Source organism: Cicer arietinum, chromosome 4 (genome assembly GCF_000331145.2).
Source record: "Cicer arietinum cultivar CDC Frontier isolate Library 1 chromosome 4, Cicar.CDCFrontier_v2.0, whole genome shotgun sequence".
Classification (NCBI taxonomy): Eukaryota; Viridiplantae; Streptophyta; class Magnoliopsida; order Fabales; family Fabaceae; genus Cicer; species Cicer arietinum.
Genome location: NC_021163.2, coordinates 38,749,351 through 38,760,302, shown reverse-complemented (window position 1 = coordinate 38,760,302; position 10,952 = coordinate 38,749,351). Strand labels below are relative to the sequence as shown.

At 34.1% G+C, this 10,952-nt stretch overlaps 1 pseudogene; it reads right to left on the bottom strand.

The window, feature by feature from the left end:
• Positions 1 to 8,533, bottom strand: part of LOC101515655 (phosphoenolpyruvate carboxylase 4-like) — an 11,432-nt pseudogene extending 2,899 nt beyond the window's left edge.
• Positions 8,534 to 10,952: the final 2,419 nt, after the last annotated feature.

Sequence of the window (10,952 nt, the reverse complement as noted above, 5' to 3'; positions counted from 1 at the left end):
GGTGCATCTTCAGATGGTTGACCATGATCACCTTTATGCACAAATGCTTCAAGCTCTTCATTCCATATGACCCTCATGCTAGGCAAGACACATAAATCCAGCATATTTTCTTTGGTGGGTGTAAACATAACTTCATCAGAGAAGTCCACACCAAAGTGTTCCAAAATTCGTGAAACTTCCTTTGCATATGGTAAGCCAATTGCTTCGCGAGATCCAAGCATGATAGATTTCACAAAAAATGCCCAATTAAGTTGACGACCTTCAAACATGAAATTCATAATTTGCAGTTCAAACTCCGAAATTTGGGAGTAATTTCCAGCCTTCGGAACCAGAATGTAGCTAAGGAAATAGTGTAGAAGCCGATAATCAACAGTAAGATTTCCCACACCATACCGTTGCTGGGCATATTTGGAACCTGCCTGAGCTCTCTTTTGTTCCATGGTGCGGCGATCAAACCGACAGAGGGAGACATACGCATCATACTTAGAAATATCACCCCATTCACATAAATTGTTTGGACAAAATTGTTCACCATTAAAAGGAATATTCAGAATTTCTCCAATGGGTTTGGTATTTAAACGAATAACTTTACCCTTAACGCGCGAGACTAGCAGTTTGCCCTCTTGTATGAGATTACAATAAAAAACCCTAACCAAATCTGGATGAACTGGACCTTTGTAGCCTATAAACTCTTCAACATGTTGTGCTTTAAGCAACGCAGGAAATTTAAAGTCAGAGAAAGAGTCCAAAGTACCATATTTTGGGATAATAAGTCGCTTGTCCGAGTAGAAAGTGCGAAAACGATCAATTTCCTCCGGTGTGTGTAGAAGCCGGGACAGATCCGTGATGTTAGGAGTCTTGGTTCGTTTTCGTGAGGGACCTACTGCTGCATGTTTGGTGCGTGGTCCTCGTTTGCGGGCATCCATGGTGAGAAGGGGTATTTTTGGTGAAAGTGGGTTTTAGAGAAAATGTGAGAGTTGTGAGAGATTTGAAGAGGGGTGACAAGAAGGAAGTAAAGAGTAATGGATTTTGTTAGGTTGGGTGAATGGGTAAGTAAGTGGAAGGAGGATGAATGAGTTTGGGAGAGAAGAGAGAAGAAACTGGGGCTGTATTTGAATACCAAATGAAATAACCCTAACTTATGTGTAGCAACTTTTATATCTGGGCAAAAACGCGAAGGTATATTCGACTACACCTTCTTGTATTCGAATACACATTTTTCTGGGAACGTGTATTCGACTACACATCCTTTGTATTCGAATACAGGAAATCTGGGAAAGTTTGTATTCGAATACAGACATTTGTATTCGACTACATAAGCACAGTTTTGCTTAAAAACTCAGTTTTTTTATGAAAATTGCATCATGTAATACACAAATTCATATATCAAAAGGAAATAATCAATAAGACATAAGAGATATGGCAAACTATGTATATCATGCAATGGTTAAAGATCAAATTCACTCAAAATACCAAGTTCTCTTCGGATTTTATAAAATGAGTCTTTAGGTAATGGTTTTGTAAATATATCAGCCAATTGATTGTGTGTATCAACAAATGTTACCTCAACATTACCTTTAAGTACATGATCCCGTAGAAAATGATGTCGGATATCGATGTGTTTAGTTCTGGAGTGCATGATTGGATTCTTTGAGATGTTTATTGCGCTTGTGTTATCACATCTTAAGGGAATGCATCCGAGATCAACTCCATAGTCATGTAATTGCTGTTTGAGCCAGAGAATCTGGGCACAACAGCTTCCTGCTGCAATATATTCAATATTCAGCTTCAGCAATACTAAGTGCAACACAAGCTTGCTTTTTACAAGACCATGAAACAAGGGCATTTCCTAAGACATGACATGTGCCACTGGTGCTTTTACGGTCTGTTTTGCATCCCGCATAATCCGAATCAGAGTATCCTACTAGGCTACATATGCTACCCTTAGGATACCATAGGCCTACATTTGTTGTTCCTTTCAGATACTTCATAATTCTTTTAACAGCTACTAGATGTGATTCTTTCGGATCTGCCTGAAATCTTGCACACAAACAAACACTAAACATGATATCTGGCCGGCTGGCCGTTAGATATAATAATGATCCAATCATACCTCGATATTTGGATATGTCGATGGAAATTCCTGATGCATCTTTATCAACATATGTTCCGGAGCCCATTGGAGTTGTACTTTCTTTGCAATTCTCCATTTCAAATTTCTTTAGTAATTCTTTACAATATTTGGCTTGATTGATGAAGATGCCGTGCTCAAGTTGCTTGATATGAAGTCCAAGAAAATAGTTTAATTTTCCCATCATGGACATTTCGAATTCTCCTTGCATTATTGAAGAGAATTCTTCACATATGTCCTTGTTGGTTGATCCAAATATTATATCATCAACATAAATTTGAACCAATAATGTGTGACCATTTTCTCTTTTGACAAATAACGTTTTATCAACTTCTCCTTTGTCAAATCCTCGTTCACATAAAAAGGTGCTTAATCTGTCATACCAAGCTCTTGGAGCTTGTTTTAGACCATAAAGAGCCTTTTTCAATTTGTAAACGTGTGAGGGATTTTTGGAATCTTCAAATCCAGGGGGCTGCTTGACATAAACTTCTTCATTTATGTACCCATTGAGAAATGCACTTTTCACGTCCATTTGATATAACTCAAAATTCATGGAGCAAGCATATGCTAATAGTAGACGTATGGCTTCTAGTCTTGCTACCGGAGCAAATGTTTCGTCAAAGTCTATCCCTTCCTCTTGATTGTATCCTTGAGCAACCAATCTAGCTTTGTTGCGAACAACTATGCCATTCTCATCTAGTTTATTTTTGAACACCCATTTTGTACCAATGATGTGTTTATTTCCAGGATTAGGAACAAGTTCCCAAACTTGGCTTCTTTCGAATTGATTGAGTTCTTCTTGCATGGCAAGTATCCATTGATCATCTTTAAGTGCTTCACCAATTTTGGAGGGTTCGATTTGAGAAACAAACGCCATGTTTAAGCAAGCATCTTGCAATTTTAACCTTGTTGTGACTCCTTTATTTATATCACCTATGATGTTGTCAATAGGGTGATATCTATGGGTTCTCCATTCTTTAGGAAGATCATCACTTTGCCTTTCAATATTGACTCCACTTTCTTGTTGAAGTTCTTTGCTTGGATCATTACTTTCAAAAACATCATCATCATCACAAGAAATAATATTTTCTTCTTTTATGGGGTTAGTTTCATCAAAGGTTACATGCATTGATTCTTCAACTAATAAGGTTCTTTTATTAAAGACTCTAAATGCTTTACTAGATAAAGAGTAACCGAGAAATATACCTTCATCAGCTTTTTCATCAAATTTTCCAAGGTTGTCTTTACCATTATTTAACACAAAACATTTACATCCAAAAATGTGAAAGTGAGAGATATTGGGTTTTCTACCTTTGTAAAGTTCATATGGAGTTTTCTTAAGAATTGGCCTAATAATTACCCGGTTGGAAACATAGCATGCTGTGTTTACAGCATCTGCCCAAAAGTATTTTGGTAGATTTGAGTCGCTTAGCATAGTTCTAGCAAGCTCTATTAAGGATCTATTCTTTCTCTCAACGACCCCATTTTGTTGTGGTGTTCTTGGTGCAGAAAAATTGTGAAAAATACCATTTTCTTCACAAAATTCTTCAAATGAAGTATTTTGAAATTCCCTTCCATGATCACTTCTAATTGATACAATTTTGGCAGATTGTTCATTTTGGACTAGCTTGGCATAGTTTTTAAATGCCTTAAAAGCTTCATTTTTATTTGCCAAAAATAAGGTCCAAGTGAACCTTGAGTAATCATCAACAATAACTAGTCCATATGAGTTTCCACCAAGACTTTTGGTTCTTGATGGACCAAACAAATCCATATGTATCAATTGTAGCGGTCTAGAAGTTGAAATAACATTTTTAGGTTTGAAAGAACTTTTTGTTTGTTTGCCCTTTTGACAAGCGTCACATAATTTATCCTTTATAAATTTTATTTTTGGTAAGCCTACAACAAGATCATGCTTGACCAATTTGTTTAAATGATCCATGTGAATATGAGCAAATCTCTTATGCCATAGCCAAGCATCATTATTGTCGCTTACCAAAAGACATTTCATTTTCAAGGATAAATCTTCAAAATTAAGTATGAAAATGTTTTTGAAACGCTTACCAACAAACTGAGTTTCATTTGTAGCTTCATTTTGGATGACGCACTCATCTTTATTAAAAACTATCTTGTATCCTTTGTCACAAAGCTGGCTGATGCTTATGAGATTATGTTTTAGACCTTCAACATATAAGACATCTTCAATTGAGGGAGATGGTGCTGTACCAACTTTTCCAATGCCTAAAATTTTTCCTTTGTTGTTGTCTCCATATACTACATGTCCCTTTGACTCAAGTGTTAAAGCTGAAAATTTTGTTATATCACCCGTCATGTGTTTAGAGCAGCCACTATCCAAGTACCACATGTTTGAAGTCTTTTGTTTGCTTACCTACAAAATTGAAATCAAACTTTATTAGGTACCCAATGTGCTTTGGGTCCTTGATGGTTAGTACCTTTCTTTACCCATATGAAATGACCTTTTGGAACACTAATATTTCTAATATGACATGTATTAGGTGTATGACCATGAAGACCACAATAAGAGCAAGTAGGATTAAATCTACTGTTAGTAACATATGTATGAGATTTATTTTGAATAATTTTCTTATTATAAAGATCATCCTTTTTCATAACTATAATCTTATCTTGATTAGATTGACTACCTGCTTTAACAAAAATAGTTTTGTTCAAATTTGGTTTATCAAATTTTGAGTATCCAAGACCACTTTTATCATTTGAGTATCTTTGCATGTTTAGAACATTTTCCAATCCTAATTGTCCCTTTTCGTATCGTTCAATTACTCTATTTAATTGAACAATTTCGAAAGAGAGGGATTCACATTTATTGCATGCAGAATTCTGTTTTAGTTTTTCAGAATTTTTCTCCATAATATCAACTTTTTCTTGTTTTAATTGAACAATTTTGAAAGAGAGGGATTCACATTTATTGCATGCAGAATTCTGTTTTAGTTTTTCAGAATTTTTCTCCATAATATCAACTTTTTCTTGTAAACTTGAGATTTGTTTCTTTTATGTTGATACTAGTTTAACAGATTTTTACATTCAATAAGTAATTCTTTTATTGCGTTTTGAGCATCATTGTATTCTATAATTAATTCATTATTAGTCTTATTATAATGAGGAGAGTCTATATTACTAACCTCTTCATCATCTGATTGATGCGAGGCCATTAATGCAACATTGGCGCATTCTTCACTTTCTGTTTCTGAAGATGAACTTACTTCATTGTCTTCCCAAGCTATGTATGCTTTCTTGAAGTCTTTCTTTCTGTTGACATTCTTCTTAGCAAGGTTTGGGCAGTCTGCTTTAATATGTCCTTGTTTTCCACATTCGAAGCAAGTGAAGTTTTGATTTGATGTAGAATTATCTTTCTTCTTGAAGCTTTTCTTTTTGAATGTTCTATCGTTTTTAAGAAATTTACCAAATTTCTTAACAAGAAGGATAATATTTTCATCTTCATCTGAATCATTATCTTTGCTTTGTTCTCTTGATTCGGTCTTTAAAGCAATATTTTTGTTCTTCTTTTCTTGACTTTCATTTTGTTCTAGCCTTCCGAGTTCGATTTCATGCTCTTGAAGTTTTCCAAATAGTGCAGAAATAGACATCTTGGATAGGCTTTTCTTTTCCGATATTGATGTAACTTTTGGTTGCCATGCCCTTGTCAATGACCTTAGTACTTTTAGATTTAGTTCATCATTTGTGAAGATTTTTCCGAGTGCTGTCAAATGATTGGTTAAATGGGAGAACCTTTTCTGTAAATCTAGAATAGATTCTCTGGGCTGCATTCGAAATAACTCATATTCTTGTGATAGTGTGTTGAGTTTGGATCTTTTTACCTCAATGGTGCCTTCGTGAGTTACTTCCAACGTATCCCATATTTCTTTTGCTGTTTTACAGTGAGATATGCGGAAAAACTCATCCATTCCTAGTGTAGATTGTAATATATTCTTAGCCTTTTTATCGAAAAGCAGTTTTCTTTTATCCTCATTCGTCCAAGAATTTTTTATCTTTATTTCTTCTTTGTTATTGATGACAGTTTTTGGAATATGAGGACCATTTTCAACTGCATCCCATATGTCATCTCCTTGTGCTTCGAGATATGCTTGCATACGGATTTTCCAAAAATCGTAGTGCTCTCCAACAAAACATGGTGGCTTGGTACTGCTACCACCATCTCTAAAGACAGGTTGTGCGGAAGCCATGAGTAATTGATCGAGGAATAAGTTACCTTAACCTGCTCTGATGCCAATTGTTAGTATAGAAGTACGCCTAAGAGGGGGGGTGAATTAGGTGTTAGTAAATTTTCTTGTTTTTAGTGATATGGTAATCAGATTTTCTGAGTTTAAGAACAAGGCTTAATAACAAGTGCAGTAAGTAAATGAACACGATAAGATTTATCCTGGTTCCCCTTATAACCAAGGGTACGTCCAGTCCTCTTGCACACCACAAGAGATTAATCAACTACTTGTCAGAAAATGTACAATTCCCACCCTGGGATTCTTGCTACAAAACTTCTAACAATTCTTTCTAAGATAGCACACCACTATCTTACTTGTACAAATGATACAATAAGGTTTGAATAAATCTAAGATGTGGTATATTGATAAACAACTCAATAGTAATTCAAGTACTTGAGAACTTTTTAGAATGATATGAAAATCTAATGCAAGTACTTAGAAAAATCAGAATTTTGTTCAAAGTTGTTCAAATGAATTAATTCAAGGATGGTTAATTTTTGATCTGAAGTTATGGGGTATTTATACTCCATAAAACATCCTTTCAGATTCGTGGCCATTGATCCAAGAGGTTTGATGAAAAATTACAATGTTCTAGAGGCATTCCAGATCTGAAAAATTGTAATGTTTCTAGGTGTATTCGAATACAGTATATGTGTATTCGAATACACGTCTTTGTAACGTTCAAAAAATTCAAATTTTACATCTTGTATTCGAATACACATCAGTGTAGTCGAATACAGATTAATGTATTTTAGCCTCTGACTTAACTTGTATTCGACTACATATGGGTGTAGTCGAATACACTTGGCCACTGACTTAGCTTGTATTCGACTACAGATGAGTGTAGTCGAATACACCATTTAACGTTTTGCCTCTGACTTAAGTTGTATTCGAATACAACATGGTGTATTCGAATACACTTATGCAAATTGTCAAAAATATGATTTTAAATGATTTGTTAATGTTGTTTTTGATTTTCGAAAACATGTTAAATGCATATGTAAATATGAATTGTTCTCATGTATTTGAACTATTGATTTGTATCATATACCTTTACATTTAATCATTTATTATTTGGATTTGGAAGCTTATTCAAGATGGTTTGATCTTCTTTTTGATCTTGCTGCATTGTCCATAGTTGGTGTTCTTGTCGTCATCAAAAACATGTAATTTACAAGGTTTCCAATTCTTGTATTGGTCTTTCTTCTTGTAGGGTGGCTACCTATGTTCAGGAAGTTGAGCTCTGCTTGAGGTGTGGCCTCATTGAAGTAGGACAAGAATTCTGGATTTTCATAGACTACATTGCTGTAACATTAACAACTTATTTTTTAAATGTCTTCCGTGAGATTACGCCATTTTTCCTCTTGGGGTTGGAGAGGTGGACGAAGGGTAGCAAGTAGCACAACTGTTGTGGCAACCCAAACTTTGCCTGCACCATCTCTCCTTGTTCGGTTGACCGAAGGGTTCCCTGCAATGTGCCATATAAAGAGCATCACTTATTTTAGTGCCTTGATATAATTTGATGAAGTTTTTTGTTTGGTGGGGATTGAGCTTCTAATGTCAATGCAGATAACAACTTAATCAAAAACAAAACTAGTTTCCACATACTCAATGGAAAGATGATTTGATCTAGGGCTCATTTGTTACTGTTATTTTTCGTAAAAAAATCACTTTTCTTAGAAAATGTAACAAATGGGCCTAAAAAAATAATCTAAAAATTACTTCAAATGAGAAGTCGTTTTTAGTAGCTTCTAAAAAAATTATTTTTTATAACTGATTTTTCATAAAAAAATGATTTTCACTATGACTGATAATCCCAAAACAATGTCTAATTTTTATTATTGAATACCAGAATAACTTTTTTAGAATCTAGGACTAAAGATGCATAACCCACCATCATAGAGCCATGTGGTTGGGACTGAATAGTCAGATATGTTGGGCCTCCACCACGACCAATACTCCCTCCACGACCATGGAACAAGGTAACCATAATATCGTACTCATTGCAAGCAGCCACTACATGCTCTTGAGCTCTATAAAGTCCCCAAGCAGCTGTAAAGCGCCCAACATCTTTACCAGAATCAGAATACCAAACCATAACCTGCATATAGGAATTTATAATATTACCACTTGAATTCACCATTATATACTATACCGTAAATGAAATGACTACGCTGTTATAAATAACCTCTTGTTGTCTGTAATGGTTTTTAATGATGTGTTAGCCATATCAATCTATTGATAAAAGTTTTCTAATAACTGAACCAGCTCCTCTCAAGTCCTTTACAGTTTCAAATGGTGGAACCACCTGAAGCCTATGTTGAACACATGTATGTATGATGTTAAAATTTAAACATAATTGCAATATTGTTTTAGGTATAAGGGGAAATCTTTACACAAGTTGTCCAAAATATTAATGCAAACAATACAACCTTGTGTATTCTTCTAATCGAATTTTATAAGGTCGGGCAAGTCATCATATGCTACTCAATTTCCAAACACTAACTGTTGGTTACGATTTTGTCAATTGTACAACTTTCATTAGTTGTACTGTAGGAATATTATCTTACCATTTAATAGCCTGATAATTTCTCTCTTTTATTGTAAATAATTGAGTTAATTACGATTTAATTAGCTTTCTATTTTACTTGTACTCCCTATGCTATTTATACCATATTGTATTCTGTACAAAATCAATAAGAAATACAACATATTCACATGGTATCAGAGCTACAGTTCTGATTCGAAAAAAAAAATAAATTAGGATTTTCTCATGGAAGAAAATTAGAGCAGTCAAAGCATCCTAGATGTTGACCCTAAGGCAGCAACGACTAGAAACACCACCAGTCATCATGAAACAACTATTATTACTAGCTACAAACTCAATGGACAGAATTACACACAATGGTCCAGATCTATCCGCATCTTCCTCCAAGGAAAAGGAAAGGAAGACTACATCACTAGTGATGTAAGACCCATAATTTTAAAGTATACTTTATGTACTTTTGTGTATTTTGGATTTTGGCTCGGAGGCTTTTTAGCCAAAGTAATAATATTTTGGAGTTTATATGATCAAAAAGATATTTTGATGCCGTTTAGAATTACTCGTCGATAAATAAATTAAATTAAGTGCGATGAATCCTTTACGGAGAATTTAATGCGTTACGGGTGAAATGGTAATTTAACAAATATCTAGATATTTGTTAATTATAATTAATACATATATATATATATATATATATATTTATATGTTTGTGTGGAGGGAAAAGAGAAGGAAATAGAAAGAAAAGAAAAAGATATAAAAAGGAAAAAGGAAGAAAGGAAATAGAAAGGAAGGAAAAACAAAGAAAGGAAAAAGGAAAGAAAGAAAATCCAGAATTTCCATCTTCTTCCTCTACTGCCTCTACGCGAAACCCATTTCTTCTTCTTCTTCTTGGTTTTGCTTTCTTTTTCGTTCCTTTTCTTCAAGATTAGAAACCCAAGGCTTGGTGGGTGATAGGATAAGGATTTCTTAACTTCACTCCCTCTCGTTGATTCGAAAACGAAGAAAAACAGCGTTAGGGATTTTAAAACCGCCAAACACAAACCTCCCCGTTTCATCTAGATCTAAGCTTCGTTTCGCGAAGAGTTAGAAGGGAAAGTTGCTCACTACCACGCTACGGTGCTAGGGGACAAATTTGGAGGCGACATTACGAGCGGAGATTTTACCGGACTTACTCGCGGCACCGAAAATGCACATTAAAGCTAACGTTAAGGTAAGAGCTCATTCCAAACTTCTAGTTTGCATTTAGAGACTTATCTGTGGTTGTGTGGAAAAGGTTTTTGGTTAGGGTTGAAGTGTTGATTTGGGGGAAAATGAATCTAAGGTTTTATGGGTAAAATCTTAGAGTTAGGTTTTGGTTATATTGATGAATGTTTCGTGGAAAATGAATTTAAAACTCATTTATGTATGATTTTGAGAAATGAAACTTGTTGTTTTTTGACTTGTTTACTTAATGTTTTGTTTTGAAAATCGTTTAAGTTAAATGAGTATTAAGAATGGGGAATCTCTTAATGTCTTGTTTACTTAATGTTTTGTTTTGAAAATCGTTTAAGTTAAATGAGTATTAAGAATGGGGAATCTCTTAATGTCTTGTTTGCTTAATGTTTTGTTTTGAAAATCGTTTAAGTTAAATGAGTATTAAGAATGGGGAATCTCTTAATGTCTTATTTACTTAATGTTTTGTTTTGAAAATCGTTTAAGTTAAATGAGTATTAAGAATGGGGAATCTCTTAATGTCTTGTTTACTTAATATTTGTTGTGAAAACGGTTTAAGTTAAATGAGTATTAAGAATGGGGAATCTCTTAATGTCTTGGTATTAAGAATGGGGTATCTCTTAATATTTATGTTTACTTAAAGTTTGTTTTGGAAATCGTTTAAGTCAAAAGAGTATTAAGAATGGGGAATCTCTTAATATTTCTGTTTGCTTAATGTTTGTTGTGAAAATCGTTTAAGTTAAATGAGTATTAAAAATGGGGAATCTTTTAATATTTCTGTTTACTTAAAGTTTGTTTTGAAAAT